Raw genomic sequence first — 19,097 nt, forward strand, 5'->3', positions numbered from 1 at the left:
CACCCGCCCAATTGCTTTAATAAATCTAAATTATTATTTACGTACATGATTAGCAATACCATCATTTTTATTATTTACATCTACATCTTTTGATTTGGTCATTATTTTCTAATTAAATTTAACTATTAATCTCACAAACAAATTAAATCATTTTTCTTTAATAATAATTCTTTAGATGTTGGAGTGTAAACCCACTTGATAGCTCACATTTATTTCATGCTAATATTATTTTATTTATTTTATATGTCACGTCTTTAAAAAAATTAAAAATCATGAAATACAGATAAATTCTTATGTGAGATGTCATATTTAAAAGTTTAACATTTTACATAATATTTTTATTAAAAAAAATCAATTCAACTCTTTTTAAATAATTGATAGTCAAATTCAACTTTTTTAAAAAATTGATGGTCAAATTTAATTCAAAATAAAAAATATATATATGAAATTAACAAAAAAATATAAATATCAATAATTAAATTTATCATTATATCTATAAAATTTGTGAGTATACTATTATCTAGTACACAACTACTCATATATACTAATTCTATTTGCCTTATCCATCACTACTTGATTTAATAACATTAATCTCAACATATATTTTTTTTATTTAAGTCAAAGAATAAATCTTAAATTATATGAAAGTTTATGTATTTTAATTCAGTGCAATTTTAGAAGTTGTGGCTTTTGTTTTTTTAGTGGAACTTATAATTTTTTAGTTACAACTAACATTATAATAATTATTAAAAAATTATATTTTTAAGTTAGTGTTATAAAATAAAAGATAGAGAATAAAAAATAAATGAAATGGCAGAATAAAGACAACGTATTTTATTGATCAATCAGAATATTTATAATGTTTCTCTTAAGTATCTATTTATGAGCATAAGAAGTATAAATGAACACAAGAAGTATAAATAAAGTAGAGATTTACTTTTAATCACTGTGATAAAACTTTACTAAGATAAAACTCTGTGAGAAAAAAATTCCTACTGAAAGAAAAAGAGTACACATATATATAATACACATAATATGTTACCTCATTAAAAATCTTACCAGGAAAATCTAATGGAACAAAACCTTGATTAAGGGCGCATATTTACTCCCCCTCATGAGAACATCACATAATATATCATATTCTATTTATTCAATCTTGAATACTAACTTTTCAAATGTCCATTTGAATGTACTTGCTAAGCAATCAACATTCTTTTGAAAGTCATGAGTGAGGAAAAATTTTGGGGAAAATATATTTTGATCTCAACAATAATCATAACAAACTTTTATAATGATCCCTCTATAAAAATACAAATAGGTATTTTGGATCATTTTATAATCCTCTTTCAACAACTATTGACTAAGTTAACCACATATGTTCAATTATTTCAATTCATATAAATGAACAATTTTCCAATAATTTCAATATGTTTCTAGCATTCTAAATGCTTCAAGGATTTTAATATAAACTTTACTATATAGTGATTCATAAAAGGTTTAACAACAACCATTAGACGCAAGTTAAATCTTTTATGAACCGTCAGTTTAATAAGATATCTAAAGGTTATTGTATCCAACATAAAAGAATATTATAACTTTTCATAATCAATGTCAGAACTTAGCAAAAACTTCATATTTTTATTTCATTTTGCAAAACTACTTCATTTGTACCCGCACTAGCTTTATACCTTTAAATATTTGGACTGCTAGTTTGGATCTTTCTATTTTGACCACTCTATTCCATATCTATATTTCTCAATAAATTTATTCAAGATTCTCCTTTCATTTCAACAATAATATTGCATGCAAAACCATTGTCGACCATTTTTATTATTCAGTTTCACATTTTCTTGAATTGATATAACTTATCGAGATCTTTTATTTTCACTATTTTAATCTTCAGTTTCAAGTACCTAAATCTCTTTTGGAGTTTTAGTTATGTATTGGGTCTCTTCTGGAGCACCCGCCTCCACTATATAACAATTTAAAAGAATTATTTTCTTTTATGAGAATTTTCATATTTGGAACCTGTAATAAGTTATCCTTATTGAACTTCTGGTTCAAATTACTCTTCCCTCTAACTCATTACAAGTTATTATTTATCTCCCTCTAATGTCGGGAAAACTATCAAATCAAAATAATAATCACAAATCATGTCATAATTGAATCTCCAAAACATGTATGCTTACATACAATAATACAAGGAGACTTGTAATTAATATAGATTCTCAACTTTCTTTGAAGATTTACTCATCTTTGTATGTTGTGATAGAGCAATTGAAACATATACGCATATACAAAAATTCAAAGATGAGAAATATTTAGCTCTTGACTAAAAACCAATTGTAATGGGGAGTATTTATAACTTATTGTCTTGATGCGCACAACACGTAAATCAACATAATCTCATGTTGAAAGATGAAGTTTAGTTCTCATAAGTACTGGTTTGGATATTAATCACATGTGTTTAGTCAGTAATTTCTCTAATCCATTATGTGCATAAATAACAAATTTTTACAAAAGTTTTTCAAACTTAATCAATAAAAGACTAAGATATAAACTCATTAGTACTAGTAAGATGAATTGTCTTAATTACATAATTTGAAATTAATTATTTAAATAAGCAATCTTGCAAATGACATGTTGCAAGTTGATAACACAAACATGATTATTTTGTAGATGCATCTACCAAAATCATATAATATCAAAACCATCCACATGGTGGATAAAAAGGTCCATATTCATTTAAGAAATGCAAGACATTAAATCTCAACTTTAACTAGTGAGTTTCTAATAATCAATTTTTATTGAGAACAAACAACAAATGAGAATTCTTTAAATTAAAGAATCTTCTGGTTCTTTAATGAATGTCTATATGAATTCTCAATTAATTTTCGCATTATATATGATTCAGGATGGTCTAACTGGTCATGCCAAGTAGTAAATGCATTTGTATCAGTAAACTTTTGGTTTACTTTAACATACATGTCAATTGTACTAATAATGTCAATATAAATTGTGACAAATTGATAATTTTATTGTCATTCCTTTTACTTTGTATCCACATAAAAGTACTATTGTGACATTTACTACTGGAAATGTCTAAATCAATATGAAGTCTAAGTTACTATTTTCCAGGTGTACAACAGGTACATAACCAATAACTTTTCATACATAAGTTCTCTCTTGCAAGTTCTCATCAGTAATATTTTTCCATGCAATTTTAATTGAGAACTTATTTTGAATAATGTAGAGTAATACTCAGTTTTAAAAAAAACTTGCAACTTCAGGTCAGAGGTGCTCATGGGCCGAGTCGGGTTTGGGCCGGGCCCAACTAAAAATTTAAGCCCATTCATTGGGCTCGGGCCGGCCGGGCCCAAAAATAGGCCTAAAATTTTGCCCAAGCCCGACCCAAATAAAAATGCTAAAACCCGAGCCCGGGCCAGCCCGCTCGTATTAATTTTTTATATTATTTTATATAATTTTTAAATATATATAATACATCAAAAATACTAAAAAAATTAAATAAATATTTCCCAACAAATTGAAAATAAAATTTTAAAAATAAGTAGACTTAAATAGCACTAAGATAGATACAACTTAACAAGCAAATACCTCTAAAATAATAACAAAATTAACAAATGCCTTTAAAATAATAACAAAATTAATAATAAAATAAGTTTTATACAATATCCAAACAATAACAACAAAATAGTAGCAACATAATAGTAATATGGTAGCAAAATAGGGAGAAAACAACAAGAAAATAACATTCAAAAATAAAAAAAAATAGCAGATTTTTTTGTCATTTAGTGAATTTGGGTTTGGCCAGGCCGGGCTCGGGCCAAAAATACACTACCCGAGGCCTGGCCTATTTTTTAAACGGGCCTTACTTTTCTATCCAAGCCCATTTTTCAGGCCTATATTTTTGCCCAAACCCTCTCACATTTCGGGCGGGCCTTCGGTTCAGGCCGGGTAGCCCGACCCATGAGCAGATCTACTTCAGGTGCATCTAATCATAACGAGCTTTAGATAGAATTACTATATTCTATTGCTCATAAGTAGATCTTTCATAGTCAAATATTCTACTTTCAACTCCTTAATGGGGATAATGATAAAAGAATATCACAAAGATAGTCACAATCAATTTAATTTATAACAATAGTAATAAATATAAATCAATAACTCAATCCTCTTTTGATTCATATGAAATATAATTTTTTCCTCATTCACAATCTCAATATGAGATCTATTATGAATATCTTTTAAAACCAATGGATTAACCATCACAAGATATTAATATACTAGCTCTTCTGGAGCTTTCGACTAATTTTGTATTACCAAATATTGGAATAATATTGGTTTTTATTTTCTTTTATGCTTGTGTTCACTTTAGGGAATGCAATAGATTTACTAGGACAAATTTATAAATGTCCCAATAGATTCTTTATTTCATAATCACCATCGTAAACATGCGTAGATTTCAAATCAAAATATTTCTATTCATATTGTCATGATTAGTCTCTAATTATAATAAACATAATATAATAAATAAATTATAGTAAAATATACCTGAGATTCTTTAACATCATCGTTATCACCCTGATTGAGTAGTTAACGGCTCTAATGATTACCCATAGTGCGCAGGCCTCAATTGAAATAGCAACAACTCTAAGAGGCAATTGACAATAGCAAATTTTGGGATATTTTTGTGGCTTATGGAGAAAAACAATTAAAAGAGAATCGTGCTGTTAATGTGTTATAAAATAAAAGGCAGAGAATAAAGAACAAAGAGAATGGAAGAGCAAAGAGAAAGCATATTTTATTGATCAATCAGAACATTTACAATGCTTATCCAAAGTCTCTATTTATAGGCATAAAAAATATAAATAAAGTAGAGATTTATTTCTAATAAATATTAGAATTTAAAATACATCAAAACTTATCTTGATCTTGATGGACATCCACTTAATAAGATATTCATAACACTTAGGGTATTTTTTATCTGTTTTAAGTTTGTATTAATGTAGTAAAATTAGATTATATTTAATATTCTTTGTTAAAAGGAAATTAAAGTATATTAGATTTTCAATTTTTCAAACCTTAAAGCTCCATTGAGTTTAAGGAATCAGATTATGTTTTTTAGAAAATAAAAAATACTAAAAAAAATGTTGTTGAAATTTAAAAAAAAATTGTTTTCATTAAAATGTTTTATAAAACTGAAAAAGATGAAAACAAAATTTTTTTAACTTTAAATAAATTGGTTTTGATTCAAACCCATATAAAAATTTTTAAATATCAAACATATTACCTTGGCTGAAATCCATATAAATGTAGAAAGTTTTATTTTATTTCTCATGTTTTTGTTATAAGAAAATTAGTACTTAACATGTTTTTAAGTTTACATTGTTGAGAACAACTTTATATTTTTATTTACCAAATTCATTTTCCAAATAAAGCCTAGCTTTTTTTTATTTATAGAGATATGCTTTTGAAAAAATTGAGATATGTCTTTAAATAAGATAGACTTTGCTCCTTATTTTCAAGCTAGTTCATATAGGCAAGAGCTTATGTAACACCTCTAACCCGCATCCATCGCCTGAATAAGGCTACGAGGTATTACCGGACTTTCAACTCAGTTTAGAACATTCAATTATCAAACATACACCAAATCTCACCAAAACAGTAATCAATAAACATTCATAATCATATCATGTTTGAATCGAACCTATCAAGCTGAAATCATGCATTCGGAACTGAATCAAAACAAAATACAGCTTATAACATACATTCCTCATTCATGAATTATTTCTACATAAACATCAATCAAACATAATCATATCGTCCCTTACGAAGGCTCAATGAGACCTTTAAATATGCTTAAAAGGAGATTGGGACTAAACCGGACACATACAAAATTTTTTCGAAACTTAACATTTTTCAAAGTTACTGAGGTCACATGCCTGTGTGGTCAGGCCGTGTGCCTTACACGGCATTAGACACACCTGTGTGCTAGGCCGTATGAAAATTAGGGAGGCTATTGACTTGACCACACAGCCTAGCACACGCCTGTATGTGCAACCGTGTGGTCTACCTAGGCTCACTTCAAAGTGGCCTTCGAGCAATACTGCAGAGACACACGCCTGTGTCCCTGCCCGTGTGGGCACAAAATAGGCCATTTACAAGGCCAATATGCCACCCAATTTGGGTCCTCCCTACAAACATACATGAAGCACCAAATGAACCACAATATAAGCCAAATCATGACCAAAACATACACCATTTATATCGTCTATTCGTCAACCAATTTCATACTCATATTCCATGCTAAAGAATACCAATTTGACAATCCAATTCCTATCAAAACATATGTTTCATATCACATTTTAAACCATTTCAAGACATAGCAATATCGTATAAATTCAAACATGTAATATATCATTTCATTCTCACCATGACATACCAAAATGTTCATCTACACAAGATCATATTCACATATCAAGATATACCATTTTTCATCACATAGTCCATACCAAAATCAAACTATGGTCTCAACCATAACCAAGCCATATCACATTGCAAGTTTTATACATCTCAAAACATATCTTATCTTCTCTAGCCTATACATGCCACATAACCAAAACTCAGAGCTTTAAATTACCGAAATGATAACCGGATAGTGTGATGCCGTCTCCTACGACTTCCAACCCGAGCAAGTCTTCAAAACTCTATAAACATAGGGAAAACACACAAAATAAGTTATACAGCTTAGTAAGCTCGTATCTTAATAAACTTAACATAACAGATAATTTCAATTCAATGACATAAGCATGTTTTGCTATCTCACATGCCACAACACAACTTTCCTCAATTTTATAACATGTTCTCATATTGAATTATCATCATTCAATCATATACATACTTACTTAGCTAACTTTAACTTTCACAAGCTTAATCAATTCGATTCTCATATATCATTCAATTCACGCTTTCATATAGACAGATGAGCACATTATGATTAAATAACTTATTTAATCCTATATCTTTCTCATATAAATCAAATATTCTCACCTATACCCAAACTCACATTTTATTTGTAAAGCATCAGATAATATCACATATACAACTTTATAAACCACATCTTATTCATTTGTTCATGTTTCATTTGCACATTTTCACATTTACTTCCATGTACATCACATAACATTCTTTGCACATATATTTACTATTCATTTTCGAATGTCATATACACATCATAAATACCTGAATCGGATACACTTTCACATTGTCACTCATTTCTTGAAATGCCTGTTGAACTATTTTTCGAAATCAAATAAGGATACTCGGATAGCTCGGAAAGCTCATACAATGCCAACGTCCCAGACGTGGTCTTACATGTAATCAAATATCGATGCCACTGTCCCAAACAGGGTCTTACACGAAATCAAATACGATGCCAACATCCTAGACGTGGTCTTACATGTAAATCATAAGTCGATTCCAACTTCCCAGACGTGGTCTTACACGAAAATACATATCGAATCCTATGTCATGACATATGTATCCTAACTATTCCTAAGGTTCGTACGGGGCTTTTCGGACGTCGAAACTTTGTCAATATTTTCTCGTATTCACATATTTTGCTTCTTGAACGATTTGATATCATAATAACATATATATATACATATATATATAACTTATTCAAACTACATATATTTACATTACCATTCGTCGTTGAATTCAATCACATAAATAATATGCATTTATAGCATAATTTCATAACGTATATTAAAATACAAACTTATCTCATTCGCAGTAACGACAAATTAAGTCGACTAATCCGATACTTTGATTTTCCCTCGATCTAGATCCGAATTCCGCTTTCGTCAATCTAATTAATATCAAAATTAACTTAGTTATTCAACATTTCATTTAATTTCTTCCAAGAACACATAATTTGGGCATTTTGCATTTTAACCCCTATCCTTTCACATTTTTACAATTTAGTCCTTATCACTTAAAATCAAAATTTCATGAAATTAAACACAAACCCAAGCTAGTCAAAATTTCCATATATTACTATCAGCCTATATTTTCAATTTTTTTCACATTTTAACCACTAACTTTCCACATTTCACAATTTAGTCCAAAATTGACATTTTTATAACATCAAAATATAACATCAAATATTCATAATCTATCATGAATCATCAAAACACTCAAGCATTCAACAATGGCATCTTGCTAAATCTTTAACAGTTTCAAAATCGAAGACACGGGCTAGCTAGATTATAAAGCAACGATCTCAGAAACGTAGAAATTATTAAAAACCGAGCAAAAACGACTCACCAAATAAAGCACAAAACTTGGCTGAATATTAAGGCTTCCATGGCTGTTCATCTTTCTCATTTTCGATGGAAGATGATGAATAGAAAGATGAAATTTGGTTTTATTTTATTTATTATCATTATTTACCTTTTTACTAAATTAACCTTTAAAATTAATCAAATTTACACAAATGCCTAACCAAATATCATCCACTAACACATAAGGACCTTTAATTTAATGTTATATAGCTATTTGACACTTTTAGCTAATAGAACACAAGTTTTACACTTTACGCGATTTAGTCATTTTTATCGAATTAACCACTCAAACGGTAAAAATTCTTTACGAAATTTTGACACAAACATTCTATCATACTATAAACATTAATAAAATAATAAAATAATTATTTTTACCTCAGATTGTGGTCCCAAAACCACTATTCTGACTAGGGTCTAAACCGAGCTGTTACAGCTTATGTGATAGATTCTAAAGTGAATTAAATATTTTGAACTAGTTGATAGCATGAAATGGATGAATGGTATGGAATTGTACAAATAGCTTGAATGACTTGAAGTAGACCATTTAACCTTATTGCGTTTTGGTGTCAAATATGGCATATTGGTTAGATGTTTAAAGAAAATAATATATGCTATGTTTTGACATGAATTTAAGTGTTTTCAATAGGTTTTCATGTTGGATAAGTGCACCTATGTGGTGACTTAAGTGGTTAGTTTGAACAAATAACAAATGCCCTATTCTGGCACCACACGGGCTAGCCACACGGCCGTGTGATAGACACGAGCTGGTGACATAGTCGTGTGATATCTGAAAGGAGGAAGTTTTTAGAGCCACATGGTTCCCGAATGTTACATATGCCGGCCACACGGCCGTGTGAGTATTGTAGAAATGGTCATCTTTTTCACACGGTCACAGAAAGTTACACAACCTCGACACACGATCGTGTCCCATGTTTTTCATAAATGTCCTTATTGTTCTAAAATCTTTCAGAACAGTCTTTATTCATACTCGGGTAAACTTAAAAGCTTTTGTAAGCTCAACTTGTACTCATTTTTCGTTTGTAAAAAATGACTTGTGCGTATGTATGAAATAATTACATGTTTAATTATTATTTTTGAATTAAGTTTTGCATGTAATTATTTCATTGATTGTTGTAGCATTATATAGCTCAGGTTTGACAACCAGACTGAGTGAGAGGTGTTACACTATGAAAGCATGTAAAAGATTCATTAAATATGAATAATTTTTAAAAAAAAATTATGATAATGTAAAATTTCTCACTAGATCTACTTCATTCTCTGAAGTGAATGAAGCATTACATAATCAATTTTATGAGGACAAATTTATAACTCTTGTTGTGACCATGAGTGGATAAGCTAGTGTAGGTATAATAATCACTTAATTTGAGTGATTATGGCAATTCTTTTCTCTCTTAAAAGGTGGAATGATAAAGATAAATGAGGGAACAAATAATGTTCTCCAAATAGCCCTTCAAAGAGCACAAAAATATTTATATGATACTAAAAGATCATTTGATACACGCGCATTGTATTGCTTGAGTATTTTGCTAAAATTAAATTAAAAAAGAATGGGAAAGATGCATATGTGCATTTGATTTATCAAATGATATTAAAATAAAATTTTAAACAATGATGACTTTATTAGCCTTGTTAACAAATATATTGTGTGCTCATTCCTAGAAGTTAATGGAACATATTGTTGTTATTAGCAAATAGACAAGAGGAAGATGGATAATTCAAAATGTTGATAAATATTCATTCCTAGAATAAAATGATCAAAATTTATAATAATTAATCATTTCTTGGAATGGATAGTATCTATATGATCTTATTGGTAAATAATATTAGATATGCATACATTAATATTTGAATTATTTCTTGCACATCCCTTGAAGTGAATGTTTGTAATAAATATAACATTTTTTTATAATATTTTTTATCATTAAAGCCAATTTGGGTATTTGAAGATTTTGACGTATTCTCTTAAATGAATTATGCATATAATTGTAAGGAAATTATATTTCTTTTGTTGAGTCAATGATATTATAAACCTCACATTGATTTAGAAATTTTCAAAAGTAAATGTCACAATAATACGTATATGTAGATACAAAGTAAAAGGAATGGCAATAAAATTATCAATTGTCACAATTTCTATTGACATTATAATCATATTGGTTGAAAAAGTATAAGGCTACAACAACAAGATGATGCTAATAAACGTTATGATAAATATGATACATTGTGTACATGCCTGTAGCATGTCTAAAACATTAAATTTTGTAAAGTCTTATCGAAAAAGGGATACTCCACAGTGCATGAAAATAAATTTTGAATTGAAATTATGTCATAAGACGTGCAGGTTAGAAAATGTTTTTGTTTAAACCTCTATAGCTACAAAGTTACTTTAATATTTTGTATTTTTTGTGTTACGGTGTATAGATTTGTTATCTAATCACATGCTTGTTAAAGTGATTGATTAGTAACATGAATTTATATTTGTTATGTTTAATATATGTATTATTTATACTTATTCTTTTTTTATATGAATAAATAAAGTTTTTGAGGATTCAAAATTTTTATCATTCATGTTGAAAAGAAGTGCAAAAGTACATATTATTTCAAATAAATTAAGCATTTATTATGTTTATATGATAAAGTGTCATTTTTATTACATACTCTGAAGAGATAATATTCGATCAAATTGTAAAAGCTCTTGAAGAGTTAACATTGCATCTCCTTCGATCGGAACAGAAAGGTGGATTTGCTTAAGACCTGATAGAGCCGTTAAAATCAACACGGTTTATGTTGCAGTAGGTGGTGTATTGAGAGATCAAAATGGAAAATGAATATTGGTGTAACGTTTTGAGGCTAATCGGAACAGTGGTTTCAAGACCACAAATATGACGTATAAAAAAACTTATTTTTATTACATTTTTATGGTCTAAATTTTTATAGAATGATTTCATGAAAATTTCGTTCGAAAATTTTAACGTTTAAGCACTCAATTTAGCAAAAAGGACTAAATTGCAAAAAGTGAAAAAGTTGAGTTCTACATGCTAGAGATGTCTAATTATTATGAAATTTTAAATTGAAGGTCCTTAGATAGACCATTTGTTAAGTTAGTGGACAAAAATGGACATGGGGTAAGAGAAATTTCATGTTTTATAAAACGGCATTTTGGTAATTTGTCAATTAAAGACAAAATAAGTAAAATAAAAGAAAATTTTAGTCCATCTTCTTCTTGCTTGGCCGAAAATTGAAGGGAGAAGACATAGCTAGGGTTTTTCCACTTTTCAAGCTCGATTGTAAGTCTGTTCTTGTCCCGTTTTTAATGCTCTTTACATTTTTGAAGTCGTTATCACTCGATCTATCTATTTCTAACATTAATTTGAGAAATGATTAAGGTATAGGGTTTGAAACATGTTAGATATTGTGTATTTTGATGCCTAATGGTAGAAAATGTATGTTTGGTGTATGATAAACAACTTTTGTTAGGTGATTTTTGTTGAAAATGTCAAAAGGACCTATTTGTAAAAAGGTCATAAAATGTGTGTAAAAGTGTGATTAAATGAAACATGTGGATGTTATAGGTATGAAAGAGGTTCGACTAGGCTTGGGTCTTGAATAAATTGAATAGATTTCAATTTATGAGCTTAGGGACCAAAGTGTAAAAAATGTCAAAGTTTAGGGACAAAAATGTAATTTTGCTATAATATGATTTTTGAACTGAATTGAGTAATGTGAATAATAAATGAGTTAAATTTGCTGTTATAGATCAAGAGAAACGAGGTTCGGACCTAGATCAGGGGAAAAATAAAGTATTTGACGATTAGGTCACATTTCTACTTTTTTTGTACCGAGGTAAGTTCGTATGTAAATAATGCATTTTTTTAATTATGTTTTAAATGATTTATTATTGTATGAATTGTGATTGACCATTAAACATATTCGACAAAGTTTTGACAAGCGTGAAATCTCGGTTGAACCTTAAGAATAGATAGGATACAAATGTCATGACATTAGGGTTACTAAGACTATGTGTAAGACCATATCTGGGATATGGCATCAATATGAGACTACGTTTAAGACCATATTTGAGATATGGCATCGATATGAGACTTCGTGTAAGACCATAGCTGGGCTATTGACATCGATATGAGATTACATGTAAGACCATATGAGATCTCCTGAGTATGTCAAAGATGAATTATGTGAAAATCCAAGTTCGAGATGACTCAAGTATGTACGTAAAACTCATACGTAATGAGCTCGTTATGTGATGAACCATCGGTAAGGTTATGATTGAGTAAGTTTGACTATGAGATTTATGATAACATTTATGTTAATTTACCTCATATTAATTGTATGTTAAATGTGTATTTATGATGCTTATTATTTGCATAGGAACTTATTAAGCTTTATAGCTTACTCTTATTTATTTTCCCTTGTCTTATAGTGTCACCAAGCTAGCTCGGGGATTGAAGACTGTCAAAGATCCACCCACACTATCAACTTATTATTTTGGGTATCAATGAATTCCACATTTTGAGTTATGGCATGTATAGGAACTTGGTCATTTTGTTATGTGTCATAATTGATTCGGCCAAATGTGTTGGCTCATGTTGGTTGATAATTCATTTTGTAAATGGTCATTGAAATTGGCTAATATTTGTTTAAGTATATATGCATATGATGATGTTTTTATGGTTGTGGAAATTTGCATGGCTTAAGTTAATAAGAATGTGATGTTTGTATGTGATAAATGGTAGTATGTGAATGATGTGTGGATGTCTTGATTGTGGCTGAGTTGGTTGAATGTAATTGCTTGGATTGGTGCGATGTTTTGTTGTGTAGGTATGTGCATTAAAGGGTGACAAAATGGCTTGGTAAATAACCTTGTTTTTGTCCACACGGGTAGGCACGCGGGCGTGTGTCTAGGCTGTGTGTTTCAGCCGTGTGTCCCCTGTACTTTAATTATTGCAAAACAGAATGCTCAAAATGGAGCTTACGGGCAGAAACACGAGCGTGTGTCTCAACCGTGTGGATGGCACAGACTCAGGCATGGGCGTGTGCCTTGGGCGTTTGAAGTCTGCACCATTTTATGAAAAATCATAAATTTTAAATCAACCACACAGTCTAGCACACGGGCGTATGACTTGGCCGTGTGACTTCAATTTGTTCTTGGGTGACAAACAGAGAGTTACACAGGTTAGGGACACGGGCGTGTGTGACCACACGGCCTGCCCACAAGGGCGTGTACCAAGCCACACGGGAGTGTCCAGGCCACACGAGCTTGTGGCTCTTAAAACATGAAAAATTTTCTAAGTGTTGTGAAATTTTCTGAAGTTCTCAGTTTAGTCCCGAACCACTTCCAAAGTATGTTTTGGGTCTCGTAGGCTCGTTTTAGGGATGATATGCATGTATGTGAAAAGTTTTAAATTTGGATGGAACTTTACGTCTCAGCTTTGTATGATTGCTTGTGTATAAGTCTGATAATGCCTCATACCATGTTCTGGCATTGAACGGGTAAGGGTGTTACATTTAGTGATATTAGAGCTACGGTTTAGTCGATTATCAGACTAACGGAGCATGTGTAAGAGTCTAGCTATACTTGCCATAACTGAACTGTGATAGTGTGATGACTCCTAACAATTTTGAATTGTGTTTTCATATAGTAAATGGATCCCAATCGAGCTGAGGCTGATAACGTTGAAAGTAATGCACCGGCTCCCGCTCAAGGGGCAGCGCCATCTGATAGTAGACCTCTAACAATTGGTCAGTAGGGAAGCCTTTCTCCACATGGTGAATGAGTGGTATACGAAGTTTATTCGAACAAATCCGAATGCCTAACCTCCTTCACCCGTACCTATTCCTTGACTGATTCCCATGGCTCTACAAGGTATGGAATTTGTAAGAATGAACAAGCCCCCAGTTGATAAGATCTGAAAGCACGGGGCTGAAGTCTTCAGAGCTAATATGGATGATAATCCCGATAGAGCCAAGTTTTGGCTCGAAAATTCCATTAGGGTATTTGATGAGCTGTCTTGCACACCAGATGAGTGTTTAAAGTGTGTCGTCTCACTATTGAGATATTCTACATACCACTGGTGGAATAAACTAGTATCTGTGGTACCAAGAGAGAGGGTTACATGGGAATTCTTTCAAAAGGAGTTTCGAAAGAAATATATTAGTCAGCGGTTCATCGATCAAAAACGTAAGGAATTTCTTGAGTTGAAACAGGGTCGAATGTCAGTGACAGAATATGAGCGAGAATTTTTCAGACTTAGTAAATATGCTCGAGAGTGTGTTTCCACCAAGGCCATCATGTACAAGAGATTTGGGGATGGATTAAATGAAGACATTCGTGTGTTAGTTGGGATCATAGAGCTGAAAGAATTTGCGGTGTTAGTCGAGCAGGCTTGTGCGGCCGAAGAGTTGGATGAAGAAAAGAGGAAAGCTGATTGTGAAGCTAGAGATTCTAAGAAAAGACCTATGAGTAAGTCATTTCCATCTCAGGCAAAGAAATCTAAAGAAATGTATTCCCGTTCGAATGTATCAGCTGGGTACTCGTACAAAAACTGAGGGAAGCAATACTTGAGTTTTAAATCTGAAGCCACTTCAATGGCAAGTGTGGGTAATGTAAGGCTTAACAGACCCAAATGCCAGCATTGTGGGAGAAGACATTCCGGTGAGTGTAGAATGAATGACCGGGCTTGTTTCAAGTGTGGCTTTCAAGATCATTTTATCCAAGATTGCCCCGAAATGGCCGAGAAAGAAAAATTTTAGAGTGCAAGGCCGAGTAATACTACTAATAAGGGTAGGCCATCGAGGAATACCGGAAATAAAACTAGTCGTAAAGGTGTGACGAAGGATTCAGTTGTGAGATCCAAAGCTCGAGCACCAGCTAGAGCCTATGCCATCCGCGCTCGTGAAGAAGCGACATCTCCTGATGTTATTTCTGGTACTTTTTCTCTCTATAATACTAATGTAGTTGCATTGATTGACACTGGATCGACTCATTCTTATGTTTGTGTGAAATTGGTAGCTAGTAAGAGCTTGCCTATTGAGTTTATTGAATTTGTGATTAGAGTGTCAAACCCTTTAGGCAAACATGTATTAGTTGATAGAGTTTGCAAGAATTGTCCCGTGATGATTCGAGGTCACTATTTTCTGGCTGATTTAATGTTGTTGCCATTTGATGAATTTGATGTTATTTTGGGTATTGATTGGTTGACAGTACATGATGCCATAGTGAACTGTAAAAGAAAGATTATTGAACTGAAATGTGAAAATGGTGAAACTCTTCGGATTGATTCAGATGAGTTTGGTGAGATACCTATTGTGATTTCTTCGATGTTTGCCCAAAAATATGTAAAGAAGGGTTCCGAAGCTTATCTTGCTTATGTGTTGAATACAAAGATATCTGAATTGAAAATTGAGTCAGTGCTGATGGTTTGTGAATATCCGGATGTGTTCTCGAAAGAGTTGCCCAGGTTACCACCAGTTAGAGAATTCGAGTTTGGTATTGATTTAGTACTAGGGAGCCTATATCTATTGCTTCGTATAGGATGGCCTCGACTGAATTGAAAAAATTGAAAGCTCAGTTGCAAGAGTAGACAGATAAGAGTTTTTCTCCTCGGGGTGCTCCCGTATTATTTGTAAATAAGAAAGACGGATCCATGAGGCTATGTATCGACTACCGTCAGCTCAACAAGGTGACTATAAAGAACAAGTATCCTTTACCGAGGATTGATGACTTGTTTGATCAGTTGAGAGAAGCAACAGTATTCTCAAAAATTGATTTGAGATCTGGCTACTATCAGTTGAGAGTTAAAGAGGAGGATGTGCCGAAAACCGCTTTCAAGACAAGGTATGGGCACTATGAATTTCTAGTTATGCTTTTCAGACGAACTAATACACCTGCTGTTTTTATGGACTTGATGAATAGAATCTTTCGACCATATTTAAATAAGTTTGTGGTTGTGTTCATCGATGAAATCCTGATTTATTCTCGAGATGAGTCCGAGCATGCCAAGCACTTGAGAACTGTATTGAAGACTTTGAAAGATAAGCAGTTGTTTGTTAAATTCAGTAAAAGTGAGTTTTAGCTCTGAGAAGTCAGATTTTTGGGACATATTATTTCAGGTGATGGTATTCGGGTTGATCCAAATAAGATTTCAGTGATTGTTGATTGGAAACCTCTAAGGAATGTATCTGAAGTTAGAAACTTTTTGGTCTTAGCCAGATATTACCGATGTTTTGTCAAAGGATTTTCAATGATTGCCACTCCTATGACCAAGCTGTTGCGAAAAGATGTTAAGTTTGAATGGTTTGAAAAATGCCAGCAAAGTTTCGAGAAGCTGAAAGCATTATTGACTGAGGCACTGATTTTAGTGCAACCTGAACCAGGAAAAGAGTTTGTGATTTATACTGATGCGTCACTGAATGGATTAGGATGTGTGTTGATGTAAAAGGGCAAAGTGATAGCTTATGCCTCGAGACAGTTGAAACCGTACAAGAAGAATTATCCGACACATGATTTGGAATTAGCAGCCATTGTATTCGGTTTAAAAATTTGGAGACATTATTTGTATGGTGAGAAGTGTCATATCTTTACTGATCATAAGAGTTTAAAATACCTGATGACTCAGAAAAATTTAAACTTGCGACAACAGAGATGGCTCGAGTTACTGAAGGATTACGAGCTAGTAATTAGTTACCACTCGGGTAATGTAAATGTAGTCGCAGATGCATCGAGTAGAAAGTATTTGTTTGCTTTGAGAGCGATGAATACACAGTTGAATTTGTCCAACAATGGTTTGATCCTAGCCGAGTTGAGAGCTAGATCGTTATTTCTTCAGCAACTTTGTGAAGCTCAGAAATGTGATCGTGATTTACAAGCCAAAAGAGTTCTTTATGAACCGGGTAGTGATTCAAATTTTCATATCGGATCCGACGATTGTTTGATGTTCTGAGGCAGAATTTGTGTACCGAAAAGTGATATACTTATTCAGAAAATTCTTCAAAAAGAACATAATAGTTGTTTATCCGTGCATCTGGGTAGTATTAAAATGTATAATGATTTAAAGAAATTGTATTGGTGGTCAGGTATGCAATGAGATATTTCAAAGTTTGTTTCGAGATGTTTGATTTGTCAACAAGTGAAAGATGAACACCATGTGCCTTCGGGTTTACTTCAGCCAATGATGGTGCCTGAGTGGAAATGGGATAGGATTATTATGGATTTCGTAACGGGTTTTCCTTTGACTTCGAGAAAGAAAGATGCCATATGGGTTGTGGTTGACAAATTGACGAAATCAACTCATTTTATACAGGTGCGTATTGACTATTCATTTGATTAGCTAGCTGAACTGTACATTGCTAAGAATGTGAGATTGCACGGGGTGCCTATTTTTATCACTTCGGATAGAGATCCAAGGTTTACTTCGCGGTTTTGGAAGAAGTTACAAGAAGCTTTGGGTACGAAGCTGAACTTTAGTACCGTTTTTCATCCACAGAATGATGGTTAGTCTAAGAGAGTGATTTAGATGCTTGAAGATATGCTCCGAAGTTGTGTTCTAGAATTCGAAGGTAGTTGGGAAAAGTATCTATCATTGGTCGAATTTGCTTATAACAATAGTTTTCAGTCAAGTATAAAAATGGCACCTTATGAGGCATTGTATGGTCGCAAGTGTTGAACACCGTTATTTTGGACCGAGCTTAGTGAGAAACAGATTTACGGGGTTGACTTGGTTAGAGAAACCGAAGAAAACATAAAGGTAATCCGTGATTATCTGAAAGCCACTTCAGATTGACAGAAGTCGTATGCGGATTTGAAAAGAAAAGAGATTGAGTTTCAGTTTGGTGATAAGGTATTTTTGAAAGTATCTCCATGGAAGAAAATTCTCAGATTTGGTCGTAAAGGCAAGTTGAGTCCACGTTTCTTTGGGCCGTATAAGGTTATTGAAAGAATAGGGCCAGTGACATATGAGTTAGCTTTACTGACAGAGTTGGAAAAGATCCATAATGTGTTTCATGTGTCGATGTTGTGACGATACCATTCTGATCCTTCACATGTGATTTCTCCAACAGAGGTTGAGATTCAACCGGATATGACGTATGGTGAAGAACCGGTCAAGATTTTAGCTCGGGAAGTTAAACAATTGAGAAATCAGAGTATAGCCCTAGTGAAAGTTTTATGGCAACGACATGGGGTCAAAGAGGGTACGTGGGAACTCGAGGAGGCTATGAGAAAATAGTACCCAAACTTATTTTCTGGTAAGATTTTCGGGGACGAAAATCCCTAAAGGGGGAGAATTGTAACAACCCGATTTTGGGGCTAGTCGGAACAGTAGTTTCAAGACCACAAATCTGATGTAGAAAAACTTGTTTTAATTACATTTTTATGGTCTACTGTTTTATACAATGATTTCATGAAAATTTCGATTGAAAATTTTAATGTTTGTGCACTCAATTTAGCAAAAAGGACTAAATTGTAAAAAGTACAAAAGTTGAGTTCTACATGCTAGAGATGTCTAATTGTTATGAAATTTTAAATTTAAGGTCCTTAGATGGAATTAGACCATTTGTTAAGTTAGTGGACAAAAATGGACATAGGGTAAGAGAAATTTCATGTTTTATAAAAGGGCATTTTGGTAATTTGTCAATTAAAGATAAAATAAGTAAAATAAAAGTAAAATTTAGTCCATCTTCTTCTTGCTTCATCGA

Source organism: Gossypium hirsutum, chromosome A04 (assembly GCF_007990345.1).
Source record: "Gossypium hirsutum isolate 1008001.06 chromosome A04, Gossypium_hirsutum_v2.1, whole genome shotgun sequence".
Taxonomy (NCBI): domain Eukaryota; kingdom Viridiplantae; phylum Streptophyta; class Magnoliopsida; order Malvales; family Malvaceae; genus Gossypium; species Gossypium hirsutum.